Here is a 17,111-nt window from a genome sequence, read left to right on the forward strand (position 1 = left end):
CACTCACTCAGGCACTCACTCATTCACTCTCTCACTTACTTAGTGACTCAATCATTCACTCTCTCTCTCAAACATACTTAGTGACTCATTCAGTCACTCACTCATTCACTCACTCGCTCGCTCACTAACTCTAAATATTTCACTCAGTAACTCACTAACTCAATAACTCACTCAGTAAATCACTCACTCAGTAACTCACTCAGTCAGTCACTCAGTCAGTCACTCAGCAACTCACTAACTCACTCTTTCACTCAGTCACTCTCACTCACTGGCTCAGCCACTCACTCACTAACTCACTCTTTCACTCAGTCACTCTCAGTCACTTGCTCAGCCACTCACTCACACACTCAGACATTCAATCACTCAGTAACTGACTCTATCAGTAACTCACTCATTCTGTCACTCATTCAGTCACTCACTTTGTCAATCACTTACTCAGTCAATCACTTACTCGCTCACTCACTCAGTAACTCACTCACTCACTCAGTAACTCACTCACTCACTCAGTAACTCACTCACTCAATAACTCACTCACTCAGTATCTAACTCACTCAGTAAGTCACTCACTCAGTAAGTCACTCACTCATTCACTCACTCAGTAAGTCACTCACTCAGTAACTAACTCACTCAGTAAGTCACTCACTCAGTAAGTCACTCACTCATTCACTCACTCAGTAAGTCACTCACTCACTCAGTTACTCACTCACTCACTCACTCAGTCCCTCACTCAGTCACTCACTCAGTCAAACACTCAATCATTCACTCGCTCAGTAACTCACTCACTCAGTCACTCATTCAGTCACTCACTCAGTCAAACACTCAATCACTCACTCACTCAGTAACTCACTCACTAAGTCATTCACTCAGTCACTCACTCAGTTACTAACTCAGTCAATTACTTTTTCACTCACTCCGTCAGTCACTCAGTCAAACACTCAAACACTCACTCATTTAGTAACTCACTCAGTCACTCACTCATTCAGTCACTCACTCAGTGATTCACTCACTCAGTCACTCACTCAGTCACTCAGTAAATTACTCAGTCACTCACTCACTCACTAAGAAATTAACTCACTTAGTAACTGACTCACTCAGTTACTCACTCATTCAGTCACTCACTCAGTAACTCACTCACTCAGTAACTCACTCAGTTACTCACTCAGTCACTCACTCAGTCACTTACTCAGTGACTCACTCAGTGACTCACTCAGTCACTCACTCAATCAATCATTCACTCACTCAGTAACTCACTCATTCACTCAGTCAGTCACTCAGTCACTCATTAAGTCACTCACTCAGTCACTCACTCAGTCACTCACTCAGTCACTCACTCACTCTCTCACTCACTCACTCACTCACTCACTCAATCATTCACTCACTCAGTAACTCACTCATTCACTCAGTCAGTCAGTCACTCAGTCACTCACTAAGTCACTCACTCAGTCACTCACTCTGTCACTCACTCAGACAATCACTCAGTCACTCACTCAGTAAATCACTCAGTCACTCACTCACTAAGAAATTAACTCACTTAGTAACTGACTCACTCAGTTACTCACTCATTCAGTCACTCACTTGGTCACTCACTCACTCAGTTACTCACTCATTCAATCACTTACTCACTCAATTGCTCACTCAATCACTTACTCACTACTCACTCAGTCACTCACTCATTCACTCTCTCACTCACTTAGTGACTCAATCATTCACTCTCTCTCTCTCAAACACACTTAGTGACTCATTCAGTCACTCACTCATTCACTCACTCGCTCGCTCACTTTCACTCAGTAACTCACTAACTCAATAACTCACTCAGTAAATCACTCACTCAGTAACTCACTCAGTCAGTCACCCAGTCAGTCACTCAGTCAGTCACTCAGTCAGTCACTCAGCAACTCACTAACTCACTCTTTCACTCAGTCACTCTCACTCACTGGCTCAGCCACTCACTCACTAACTCACTCTTTCACTCAGTCACTCTCAGTCACTTGCTCAGCCACTCACTCACACACACTCAGACATTCACTCACTCAGTAACTGACTCTATCAGTAACTCACTCATTCTGTCACTCATTCAGTCACTCACTTTGTCAATCACTTACTCAGTCAATCACTTACTCCCTCACTCACTCAGTAACTCACTCACTCACTCAGTAACTCACTGAGTAACTCACTCACACACTCAGTAACTCACTCACTCAATAACTCACTCACTCAGTATCTAACTCACTCAGTAAGTCACTCACTCAGTAAGTCACTCACTCATTCACTCACTCAGTAAGTCACTCACTCATTCACTCACTCACTCAGTTACTCACTCACTCAGTAACTAACTCACTCAGTAAGTCACTCACTCAGTAAGTCACTCAGTAAGTCACTCACTCATTCACTCACTCAGTAAGTCACTCACTCATTCACTCACTCACTCAGTTACTCACTCACTCAGTAACTAACTCACTCAGTAAGTCACTCACTCAGTAAGTCACACACTCATTTAGTCACTCACTCATTCAGTCACCCACTCCCTCACTCACTCACTCACTCAGTCACTCACTCAGTCACTCAGTAAATCACTCAGTCACTCACTCACTCACTCACTAAGAAATTAACTCACTTAGTAACTGACTCACTCAGTTACTCACTCATTCAGTCACTCACTTGGTCACTCACTCACTCAGTTACTCACTCATTCAATCACTTACTCACTCACTTGCTCACTCAATCACTTACTCACTACTCACTCAGTCACTCACTCATTCACTCTCTCACTCACTTAGTGACTCAATCGTTCACTCTCTCTCTCTCAAACACACTTAGTGACTCATTCAGTCACTCACTCCTTCACTCACTCGCTCGCTCACGAACTCTAAATATTTCACTCAGTAACTCACTAACTCAATAACTCACTCAGTAAATCACTCATTCAGTAACTCACTCAGTCAGTCACTCAGTCAGTCACTCAGTCAGTCACTCAGTCAGTCACTCAGTCAGTCACTCAGTCAGTCACTCAGTCAGTCACTCAGTCAGTCACTCAGTCAGTCACTCAGTCAGTCACTCAGTCAGTCACTCAGTCAGTCACTCAGTCAGTCACTCAGTCAGTCACTCAGCAACTCACTAACTCACTCTTTCACTCAGTCACTCTCACTCACTGGCTCAGCCACTCACTCACTAACTCACTCTTTCACTCAGTCACTCTCAGTCACTTGCTCAGCCACTCACTCACACACACTCAGACATTCACTCACTCAGTAACTGACTCTATCAGTAACTCACTCATTCTGTCACTCATTCAGTCACTCACTGTCAATCACTTACTCAGTCAATCACTTACTCCCTCACTCACTCAGTAACTCACTCACTCACTCAGTAACTCACTGAGTAACTCACTCACTCACTCAGTAACTCACTCACTCAATAACTCACTCACTCAGTATCTAACTCACTCAGTAAGTCACTCACTCAGTAAGTCACTCACTCAGTCAGTCACTCACTCAGTAAGTCACTCACTCAGTAAGTCACTCACTCATTCACTCACTCAGTAAGTCACTCACTCATTCACTCACTCACTCAGTTACTCACTCACTCAGTAACTAACTCACTCAGTAAGTCACTCACTCAGTAAGTCACTCACTCACTCATTCACTCACTCACTCAGTTACTCACTCACTCAGTAACTAACTCACTCAGTAAGTCACTCACTCAGTAAGTCACACACTCATTTAGTCACTCACTCATTCAGTCACCCACTCCCTCACTCACTCACTCACTCAGTCACTCACTCAGTCCCTCACTCAGTCACTCACTCAGTCAAACACTCAATCATTCACTCGCTCAGTAACTCACTCAGTCAAACACTCAATCAGACATTCACTCACTTAGTAACTGACTCACTCAATAACTCACTCATTCTGTCACTCATTCAGTCACTCACTCTGTCAATCACTTACTCACTCACTCACTCAGTAACTCACTCACTCAGCAACTCACTCACTCAGTCAATCACTTACTCCCTCACTCACTCAGTAACTCACTCACTCACTCAGTAACTCACTCACTCACTCAGTAACTCACTCACTCAATAACTCACTCACTCAGTATCTAACTCACTCAGTATGTCACTCACTCAGTAAGTCACCCACTCATTCACTCACTCACTTAGTTACTCACTCACTCAGTAACTAACTCACTCAGTAAGTCACTCACTCAGTAAGTCACACACTCATTCAGTCACTCACTCATTCAGTCACCCACTAACTCAATCAATCACTCAGTCCCTCACTCAGTCACTCACTCAGTGACTCACTCAGTGACTCACTCACTCACTCATTCACTCACTCACTCAGTAATTATTTCACTCAGTAATTTACTCACTCAGGAACTCACTCAGTAACTCACTCATTCACTCAAATAGTCACTCAGTCAGTGACTCATTCACTCACTTAGCCACTCACTCATTCACTCACTTAGTCACTCACTCAGTCACTCACTCAGTCACTCACTCAGTCAATCACTCAGTCAATCACTCAGTCAAACTTTTAATCACTCACTCATTTAGTACCTCACTCACTCAGTCACTCACTCATTCAGTCACTCACTCAGTAACTCACTCAGTCACTCACTCAGTCACTCACTCAGTCACTCACTCAGTAAATCTCTCAGTAACTCACTAAGTCACTCACTCATTCAGTCACTCACTCATTCAATCACTCAGTCACTCACTCAGTCAAACACTCAATCACTCACTCACTTAGTAACTCACTTACTCAGTAACTCACTCATTTAGTCAATCTTTCAGTCACTCACTCAGTCAATCACTCAGTCACAAAATCACTCATTCACTCACTCATTCACTCACTTAGTAAATATTTAACTCAGTAACTTACTCACTCAGTAACTCACTCACTCAGTCACTCACTCAGTGACTCACTCAGTCGCTCACTCACTCTCTCACTCACTCACTCAATCAATCATTCACTCACTCAGTAACTCACTCAATCACTCAGTCACTCATTAAGTCACTCACTCAGTCACTCACTCAGTCACTCACTCAGACAATCACTCAGCCACTCACTCAGTCACTCACTCACTCTCTCACTCACTCACTCACTCACTCAATCATTCACTCACTCAGTAACTCACTCATTCACTCAGTCAGTCAGTCACTCAGTCACTCACTCAGTCACTCACTCAGTCACTCACTCAGACAATCACTCAGTCACTCACTCAGTCACTCACTCAGTCACTCACTCAGTCACTCACTCAGTCACTCACTCAGACAATCACTCAGCCACTCACTCAGTCACTCACTCACTCTCTCACTCACTCACTCACTCACTCAATCATTCACTCACTCAGTAACTCACTCATTCACTCAGTCAGTCAGTCACTCAGTCACTCACTCAGTCACTCACTCAGTCACTCACTCAGACAATCACTCAGTCACTCACTCAGTCACTCACTCAGTCACTCACTCAGTCACTCACTCAGTCAAACACTCAATCACTCACTCACTCAGTAACTCACTCACTAAGTCATTCACTCAGTCACTCACTCAGTCACTAACTCAGTCAATTACTTTTTCACTCACTCAGTCAAACACTCAATCACTCACTCATTTAGTAACTCACTCAGTCACTCACTCATTCAGTCACTCACTCAGTGACTCACTCACTCAGTCACTCACTCAGTCACTCAGTAAATCACTCAGTCACTCACTCACTCACTAAGAAATTAACTCACTTAGTAACTGACTCACTCAGTTACTCACTCATTCAGTCACTCACTTGGTCACTCACTCACTCAGTTACTCACTCATTCAATCACTTACTCACTCACTTGCTCACTCAATCACTTACTCACCACTCACTCAGTCACTCACTCATTCACTCTCTCACTTACTTAGTGACTCAATCATTCACTCTCTCTCTCAAACATACTTAGTGACTCATTCAGTCACTCACTCATTCACTCACTCGCTCGCTCACTAACTCTAAATATTTCACTCAGTAACTCACTAACTCAATAACTCACTCAGTAAATCACTCACTCAGTAACTCACTCAGTCAGTCACTCAGTCAGTCACTCAGCAACTCACTAACTCACTCTTTCACTCAGTCACTCTCACTCACTGGCTCAGCCACTCACTCACTAACTCACTCTTTCACTCAGTCACTCTCAGTCACTTGCTCAGCCACTCACTCACACACTCAGACATTCAATCACTCAGTAACTGACTCTATCAGTAACTCACTCATTCTGTCACTCATTCAGTCACTCACTTTGTCAATCACTTACTCAGTCAATCACTTACTCGCTCACTCACTCAGTAACTCACTCACTCACTCAGTAACTCACTCACTCACTCAGTAACTCACTCACTCAATAACTCACTCACTCAGTATCTAACTCACTCAGTAAGTCACTCACTCAGTAAGTCACTCACTCATTCACTCACTCAGTAAGTCACTCACTCAGTAACTAACTCACTCAGTAAGTCACTCACTCAGTAAGTCACTCACTCATTCACTCACTCAGTAAGTCACTCACTCACTCAGTTACTCACTCACTCACTCACTCAGTCCCTCACTCAGTCACTCACTCAGTCAAACACTCAATCATTCACTCGCTCAGTAACTCACTCACTCAGTCACTCATTCAGTCACTCACTCAGTCAAACACTCAATCACTCACTCACTCAGTAACTCACTCACTAAGTCATTCACTCAGTCACTCACTCAGTTACTAACTCAGTCAATTACTTTTTCACTCACTCCGTCAGTCACTCAGTCAAACACTCAAACACTCACTCATTTAGTAACTCACTCAGTCACTCACTCATTCAGTCACTCACTCAGTGATTCACTCACTCAGTCACTCACTCAGTCACTCAGTAAATTACTCAGTCACTCACTCACTCACTAAGAAATTAACTCACTTAGTAACTGACTCACTCAGTTACTCACTCATTCAGTCACTCACTCAGTAACTCACTCACTCAGTAACTCACTCAGTTACTCACTCAGTCACTCACTCAGTCACTTACTCAGTGACTCACTCAGTGACTCACTCAGTCACTCACTCAATCAATCATTCACTCACTCAGTAACTCACTCATTCACTCAGTCAGTCACTCAGTCACTCATTAAGTCACTCACTCAGTCACTCACTCAGTCACTCACTCAGTCACTCACTCACTCTCTCACTCACTCACTCACTCACTCACTCACTCAATCATTCACTCACTCAGTAACTCACTCATTCACTCAGTCAGTCAGTCACTCAGTCACTCACTAAGTCACTCACTCAGTCACTCACTCAGTCACTCACTCTGTCACTCACTCAGACAATCACTCAGTCACTCACTCAGTAAATCACTCAGTCACTCACTCACTAAGAAATTAACTCACTTAGTAACTGACTCACTCAGTTACTCACTCATTCAGTCACTCACTTGGTCACTCACTCACTCAGTTACTCACTCATTCAATCACTTACTCACTCAATTGCTCACTCAATCACTTACTCACTACTCACTCAGTCACTCACTCATTCACTCTCTCACTCACTTAGTGACTCAATCATTCACTCTCTCTCTCTCAAACACACTTAGTGACTCATTCAGTCACTCACTCATTCACTCACTCGCTCGCTCACTTTCACTCAGTAACTCACTAACTCAATAACTCACTCAGTAAATCACTCACTCAGTAACTCACTCAGTCAGTCACCCAGTCAGTCACTCAGTCAGTCACTCAGTCAGTCACTCAGCAACTCACTAACTCACTCTTTCACTCAGTCACTCTCACTCACTGGCTCAGCCACTCACTCACTAACTCACTCTTTCACTCAGTCACTCTCAGTCACTTGCTCAGCCACTCACTCACACACACTCAGACATTCACTCACTCAGTAACTGACTCTATCAGTAACTCACTCATTCTGTCACTCATTCAGTCACTCACTTTGTCAATCACTTACTCAGTCAATCACTTACTCCCTCACTCACTCAGTAACTCACTCACTCACTCAGTAACTCACTGAGTAACTCACTCACACACTCAGTAACTCACTCACTCAATAACTCACTCACTCAGTATCTAACTCACTCAGTAAGTCACTCACTCAGTAAGTCACTCACTCATTCACTCACTCAGTAAGTCACTCACTCATTCACTCACTCACTCAGTTACTCACTCACTCAGTAACTAACTCACTCAGTAAGTCACTCACTCAGTAAGTCACTCAGTAAGTCACTCACTCATTCACTCACTCAGTAAGTCACTCACTCATTCACTCACTCACTCAGTTACTCACTCACTCAGTAACTAACTCACTCAGTAAGTCACTCACTCAGTAAGTCACACACTCATTTAGTCACTCACTCATTCAGTCACCCACTCCCTCACTCACTCACTCACTCAGTCACTCACTCAGTCACTCAGTAAATCACTCAGTCACTCACTCACTCACTCACTAAGAAATTAACTCACTTAGTAACTGACTCACTCAGTTACTCACTCATTCAGTCACTCACTTGGTCACTCACTCACTCAGTTACTCACTCATTCAATCACTTACTCACTCACTTGCTCACTCAATCACTTACTCACTACTCACTCAGTCACTCACTCATTCACTCTCTCACTCACTTAGTGACTCAATCGTTCACTCTCTCTCTCTCAAACACACTTAGTGACTCATTCAGTCACTCACTCCTTCACTCACTCGCTCGCTCACGAACTCTAAATATTTCACTCAGTAACTCACTAACTCAATAACTCACTCAGTAAATCACTCATTCAGTAACTCACTCAGTCAGTCACTCAGTCAGTCACTCAGTCAGTCACTCAGTCAGTCACTCAGTCAGTCACTCAGTCAGTCACTCAGTCAGTCACTCAGTCAGTCACTCAGTCAGTCACTCAGTCAGTCACTCAGTCAGTCACTCAGCAACTCACTAACTCACTCTTTCACTCAGTCACTCTCACTCACTGGCTCAGCCACTCACTCACTAACTCACTCTTTCACTCAGTCACTCTCAGTCACTTGCTCAGCCACTCACTCACACACACTCAGACATTCACTCACTCAGTAACTGACTCTATCAGTAACTCACTCATTCTGTCACTCATTCAGTCACTCACTGTCAATCACTTACTCAGTCAATCACTTACTCCCTCACTCACTCAGTAACTCACTCACTCACTCAGTAACTCACTGAGTAACTCACTCACTCACTCAGTAACTCACTCACTCAATAACTCACTCACTCAGTATCTAACTCACTCAGTAAGTCACTCACTCAGTAAGTCACTCACTCAGTCAGTCACTCACTCAGTAAGTCACTCACTCAGTAAGTCACTCACTCATTCACTCACTCAGTAAGTCACTCACTCATTCACTCACTCACTCAGTTACTCACTCACTCAGTAACTAACTCACTCAGTAAGTCACTCACTCAGTAAGTCACTCACTCAGTAAGTCACTCACTCACTCATTCACTCACTCACTCAGTTACTCACTCACTCAGTAACTAACTCACTCAGTAAGTCACTCACTCAGTAAGTCACACACTCATTTAGTCACTCACTCATTCAGTCACCCACTCCCTCACTCACTCACTCACTCAGTCACTCACTCAGTCCCTCACTCAGTCACTCACTCAGTCAAACACTCAATCATTCACTCGCTCAGTAACTCACTCAGTCAAACACTCAATCATTCAGTGCCACACCAGGGAACAAAAAACTCTGGACCTGCTGTATGCCAACACAAAGGAGGCATACAGCTCAGTCCCCCTCCCCCCACTGGGCCGCTCAGACCACAACCTGGTCCATCTGATCCCCACCTACATCCCTATGGTGAGGAAAATAAAACCTACCACGAGGATCATACAAAGATGGACCGAGGAGACCAGCATGGTACTGAGGGACTGTTTTGAGACCACTGACTGGGAGGTGCTGTGCAATTCACATTGTAATGACATTGACAGCTTGACCCACTGCATCACAGATTATATTAACTTCTGTGTTGAGAACATTGTACCCTCCAAGAAGGTCCGTTGTTTCTCCAACAATAAGCCGTGGGTCACCAGGGATCTAAGGGCCCTCCTGAACAAGAAGAAGAGGGCTTTTAGGTCTGGGGAGAAAGAGAGCCTGAAAATGGTCCAGAAGGAGCTGAAGAGAGAGATAAGGAAGGGTAAGACCATCTACAGGAGGAAGCTGGAGAACCAACTCCAGAGAGGCAACACCAAAGAGGTCTGGAGGAGCTTGAGGACTATTTCGGGCCATTGAGGCAACAGCGAGAGAGACCCGGAGTCTGGCGGCAGGGAGTGGGCCAATGAACTGAATCAGTTCTTTAACAGATTCAGTCCTGCCCCCACCCCCCTGACCCCCCAGACCAGAAGCAACGCTCCCCCCTCGTTCTCCTCCTCCTCCTCTTCCTCCCCCTCTTCCACCGGTCTCTGCATTACTGTCGATCAGGTGATAAAACAGCTCAAGAAGATCGAGGCAAGGAAGGCTACCGGTCCAGACGGCCTCAGCTCCAGACTACTGAGAGAGTGTGCGGATCAGCTTGGTATAGTGATTCTGCATATTTTCAACCTCAGCCTCAGTCTGCAGAAGGTCCCCACCTGGTGGAAAACTTCCTGCGTGGTCCCAGTTCCTAAGACTGCATACCCCAGGGAGCCAAACCACTTCAGGCCGGTAGCATTAACCTCTCACCTGATCAAGACATTGGAGAGAATCATCCTCAATCACCTCAGCCCCCTGATGAATGCAGAGCTGGACCCTCTGCAGTTCGCCTATCGTCCAGGCATTGGTGTGGAAGATGCTACCACCTACCTAATGCACAGGTCTCTTTCACACCTGGAGAACGCGGGAAGCATGCTGAGAATGATGTTTTTTGACCTCTCCAGTGCCTTCAACACCATTCAGCCGGTTCTACTGAGAGGGAAACTGGAAGAGGCTGGAGTAAGGAACCACCTAGCCGCATGGATCATCGACTTCCTCACTGACAGACCACAATATGTGAGACTCCAGGACTGTACGTCTGATGTGGTAGCTTGCAGCACGGGGGCCCCACAAGGCACAGTGCTCTCTCCACTCCTCTTCTCCCTCTACACATCGGACTTTAAACATAATACAGACACCTGCCACCTCCAGAAGTTCTCTGACGACACCGCTATTGTTGGACGAGTGACGGACGGGAACGACCTGGAGTACAGGGGAGTCATCACAGCCTTTGTTGACTGGTGTAGGCAAAACCACCTCTACATCAACACCAGTAAGACAAAGGAAATGGTCATCGATTTTCGGAGGAATCCTCAACAGACCACTCAGGTGAACATCCAGGGTACAGACATTGAAATCGTGGAGAATTTTAAGTACCTGGGTGTTCACCTCAACAACAAACTAGACTGGTCCACAAACACAGATGCCCTGTACAAAAGGGGCCAGAGCCGCCTCTACCTACTGAGGAGTCTACGGTCCTTTGGAGTGTGCAGGACACTGCTGAGGACTTTCTACGACACTGTGGTGGCCTCTGCAGTGTTTTATGCAGTGCTTTGTTGGGGATGCAGGAGCACGGAGAGGGACAGGAACAGGCTGAATAAGCTGGTCAGGAGGGCCAGCTCTGTTCTGGGCTGTCCTTTGGACTCTGTGGAGGAAGTGGGAGAGCGGAGGATGCTGACCAGGATGATGTCCATCATGGACAGCACCTCCCACCCCCTGCATGAGTCTGTGGAGTCCCTCCGAAGCTCCTTTAGCAATAGACTGCGGCACCCTCATTGCAGGAAGGAGCGCTTCCGCAGATCCTTCCTCCCATCAGCTGTCAGGCTCTTTAACAAAAAAATGGCTGTGTGTTAAGACCTACCGTATGCATGCATGTACATTTATGTGTATGTATGTATATATGTCCTAAGCAACACGCTTATTTAATTATATATTTATTCATGTATTTATTTCTTGACCTACTGATTACCTATCTATTACCTATCTATTTATGTCTAAAATGCCTTTCCTATTCCTGAATCCTCACCCTCTTGCCACTGGAACAACGAAATTTCCCGAATACGGGATGAATAAAGTTATCCTATCCTATCCTATCCTATGCTATCCTCACTCAGTCACTCACTCAGTGACTCACTCACTCATTCACTCACTCACTCAGTAATTATTTCACTCAGTAATTTACTCACTCAGGAACTCACTCAGGAACTCACTCAGGAACTCACTCAGTAACTCACTAAGCCACTCACTCATTCACTCACTTAGTCACTCACTCAGTCACTCACTCAGTCACTCACTCAGTCAATCACTCAGTCACTCACTCAGTCAATCACTTAGTCACTCACTCAGTCAAACTTTTAATCACTCACTCATTTAGTAACTCACTTACTCATTCACTCACTCAGTCACTCACTCAGTCACTCACTCAGTAACTCACTCAGTAACTCACTCACTCACTCAGTAACTCACTCACTCAGTCACTCACTCATTCAGTCACTCATTCAGTCACTCACTCAGTGACTCACTCAATCACTCACTCACTCACTCACTCAGTCACTCACTCAGTCACTCACTCAGTCACTCACTCAGTAACTCACTCAGTAACTCACTCACTCACTCAGTAACTCACTCACTCAGTCACTCACTCATTGAGTCACTCACTCAGTGACTCACTCATTCACTCACTCACTCACTCACTCAGTCACTCACTCAGTCGCTCACTCAGTGACTCACTCATTCACTCACTCAGTCACTCATTCAATCAATCTTTCAGTCACTCACTCAGTCACTCATTCTGTCAATCTTTCAGTCATTCACTCAGTCAATCACTCAGTCACTAACTCACTCAGTAACTCACTCACTCACTCACTCATTCACTCACTCACTCATTCACTCACTCACTCAGTAATTATTTAACTCAGTAACTTACTCACTCACTCACTCTGTCAATCACTCACTCACTCACTCAGTAACTCACTCACTCATTCACTCACTCACACACTCATTTTTTCACTCACTCACTCCCTCACTCATTCACTCACTGACTCATTCACTCACTCACTCAGTAATTATTTAACTCAGCAACTTACTCACTCACTCACTCTGTCAATTACTCACTCACTCACTCAGTAACTCACTCACTCATTCACTCACTCACACACTCATACTCACTCACTCCCTCACTCATTCACTCAGTAATTATTTCACTCAGTAATTTACTCACTCAGGAACTCACTCACTCATTCACTCACTCAGTCACTCACTCAGTTAATCACTCAGTCACTCACTCAGTCACTCACTCAGTCACTCACTCAGTCACTCACTCAGTCACTCACTCAGTCACTCACTCAGTCACTCACTCAGTTAATCACTCAGTCACTCACTCAGTCAATCACTTAGTCACTCACTCAGTCAAACTTTTAATCACTCACTCATTTAGTAACTCTCACTCAGTCACTCACTCAGTCAATCACTCAGTCACTCACTTAGTCACTCACACAGTCACTAACTCAGTCACTCATTCAATCACTCACTCAGTGACTCACTCAGTGACTCACTCAGTCACTCACCCAGTCACACACTCAGTCACTCACTCAATCAATCATTCACTCACTCAGTAACTCACTCATTCACTCAGTCAGTCACTCAGTCACTCATTAAGTCACTCACTCAGTCACTCACTCAGTCACTCACTCAGACAATCACTCAGTCACTCACTCAGTCACTCACTCACTCTCTCACTCTCTCACTCACTCACTCACTCACTCACTCAATCAATCATTCACTCACTCAGTAACTCACTCATTCACTCAGTCAGTCAGTCACTCAGTCACTCACTAAGTCACTCACTCAGTCACTCACTCTGTCACTCACTCAGACAATCACTCAGTCACTCACTCAGTAAATCACTCAGTCACTCACTCACTCACTAAGAAATTAACTCACTTAGTAACTGACTCACTCAGTTACTCACTCATTCAGTCACTCACTTGGTCACTCACTCACTCAGTTACTCACTCATTCAATCACTTACTCACTCACTTGCTCACTCAATCACTTACTCACTACTCACTCAGTCACTCACTCAGTCACTCACTCATTCACTCTCTCACTCACTTAGTGACTCAATCATTCACTCTCTCTCTCTCTCTCAAACACACTTAGTGACTCATTCAGTCACTCACTCATTCACTCACTCGCTCGCTCACTAACTCTAAATATTTCACTCAGTAACTAACTAACTCAATCACTCACTCAGTAAATCACTCACTCAGTAACTCACTCAGTCAGTCACTCAGTCAGTCACTCAGTCAGTCACTCAGTCAGTCACTCAGCAACTCACTAACTCACTCTTTCACTCAGTCACTCTCAGTCACTTGCTCATCCACTCACTCACACACACTAACACCCTAACTCACTCATTCTGTCACTCATTCTGTCACTCATTCAGTCACTCACTTTGTCAATCACTTACTCAGTCAATCACTTACTCCCTCACTCACTCAGTAACTCACTCAATCAGTAATTCACTCACTCACTCAGTAACTCACTCAATCAGTAACTCACTCACTCAGTAACTAACTCACTCAGTAAGTCACTCACTCAGTGAGTAACTCACTCATTCACTCACTCACTCAGTAACTCACTCACTCAGTAACTAACTCACTCAGTAAGTCACTCACTCATTCAGTCACCCACTCCCTCACTCACTCACTAGATCACTCACTCACCTACTCACTTCTCACTACTCACTCACACACCCAGTGACTCACTCACTAGCTCACTCACTTAGTGACTCAATCACTCAGTCACTCTCTCACTCACTTAGTGACTCACTCAGTCACTAAGTCACTCACTCATTCACTCACTCGCTCGCTCACTCACTCACTCATTCATTCACTCTTCCGCTCACTCACTCAGTAACTCACTCACTCAGTATCTCACTCAGTCACTCACTCAGTCACTCACTCAGTCACTCACTCAGTCACTCACTCAGTCAATCACTCAGTCACTTACTGAGTCACTCATTCAGTCACTCATTCAGTCACTCTTTCAGTCACCCACTCAGTCAATCACTCAGTCACTCTGTCACTCAGTCACTCACTCACTCAGTAACTCATTCACTCACTCAGTCACTCACTCATTCATTCACTCACTCAATCACTCACTCACTAACTCATTCACTCACTGACTCATTCACTCACTCACTTATTCACTCATTCACTCACTCACTCAGTAATTATTTCACTTAGTAATTTACTCACTCAGGAACTCACTCGCTCAGTAACTCACTCATTCACTCAGTCAGTCACTCATTCACTCACTAAGCCACTCACTCATTCACTCACTTAGTCACTCACTCAGTAACTCACTCACTCAGTATCTCACTCAGTCACTCACTCAGTCACTCACTTAGTCACTCACTCAGTCACTCACTCAGTCACTCACTCAGTCACTCACTCAGTCACTCACTCAGTCAATCACTCAGTCACTTACTCAGTCACTCATTCAGTCACTCACTCAGTCACTCACTCAGTCACTCACTCAGTCACTCACTCAGTCAATCACGCAGTCACTCACTCAGTCAATCACTTAGTCACTCACTCAGTCAATAACTCACTCAATCACCTACTCACTAAACACTAACTCACTCACTCAGTCACTCACTCAGTGAGTCACTCAGTCACTCACTCATTCAATCACTCACTCAATCACCTACTCAATCACCTACTCACTAAACACTCAGTCAATCACTCAGTCACTCACTAATTTAGTCACTCTTTCAGTCACTCACTCAGTAACTCACTCACTCAGGAACTCACTCACTCAGTAAATCACTCACTAAGTCAGTCACTCAGTCACTCACTAAGCAACTCACTCAGTCACTCACTTAGACACTCACTCAGTCAAACACTCAATCACTCACTCATTTAGTAACTCACTCATTCAGTCACTCACTCAGTCACTCAGTGACTCACTCAGTGACTCACTCAGTCACTCACTCAATCACCTACTCAGTAATCACTCAGTCAATCACTCAGTCACTCACTCAGTCACTCATTCAGTCACTCATTCAGTCACTCATTCAGTCACTCTTTCAGTCACTCACTCATTCACTCACTCATTCACTCAGTCACTCACTCAGTCACTCATTCAGTCACTCATTCAGTCACTCATTCAGTCACTCCTTCAGTCACTCACTCATTCACTCACTCATTCACTCACTCTGTAATTATTTCACTCAATAACTTATTCACTCAGGAACTCACTCACTCAGTAACTCACTCATTCACTCACTAAGTCAGTCACTCAGTCACTCACTCAGTCAAACACTCAATCACTCACTCAGTAACTCAGTCACTCACTCAGTCAATCACTTAGTCACTCACCCAGTCACTCGCTCAGTCAAACACTCAATGACTCACTCATTTAGTAACGCACTCACTCAGACACTCACTCATTCAGTCACTCACTCAGTCACTCACTCAGTTACTCACTCAGTCACTCACTCAGTCACTCACTCAGTCACTCATTTAGTCAATCTTTCAGTCACTCACTCAGTCAATCACTCAGTCACTCACTCAGTAATTATTTAACTCAGTAACTTGCTCACTCAGTAACTCACTCACTCACTCAGTAACTTACTCAATCAGTAATTCACTCACTCACTCAGTAACTCACTCAATCAGTAACTCACTCACTCAGTAACTAACTCACTCAGTAAGTCACTCACTCAGTAAGTCACTCACTCAGTAAGTCACTCACTCATTCACTCACTCACTCAGTAACTCACTCACTGAGTAACTAACTCACTCAGTAAGTCACTCTTTCATTCAGTCACCCACTCCGTCACTCACTCACTAGATCACTCACTCACCTACTCACTTCTCACTATTCACTCACACACCCAGTGACTCACTCACTAGCTCAGTCACTCAGTCACTCACTCATTCACTCACTGGCTCGCTCACTCACTCAGTAACTCACTCACTTAGTCACTCACTCAGTCAATCACTCAGTCACTTACTCAGTCACTCATTCAGTCACTCATTCAGTCACTCTTTCAGTCACCCACTCAGTCAATCACTCAGTCACACACTCACTCAG

Source organism: Stigmatopora argus, chromosome 17, assembly GCF_051989625.1.
Source record: "Stigmatopora argus isolate UIUO_Sarg chromosome 17, RoL_Sarg_1.0, whole genome shotgun sequence".
Lineage (NCBI taxonomy): Eukaryota > Metazoa > Chordata > Actinopteri > Syngnathiformes > Syngnathidae > Stigmatopora > Stigmatopora argus.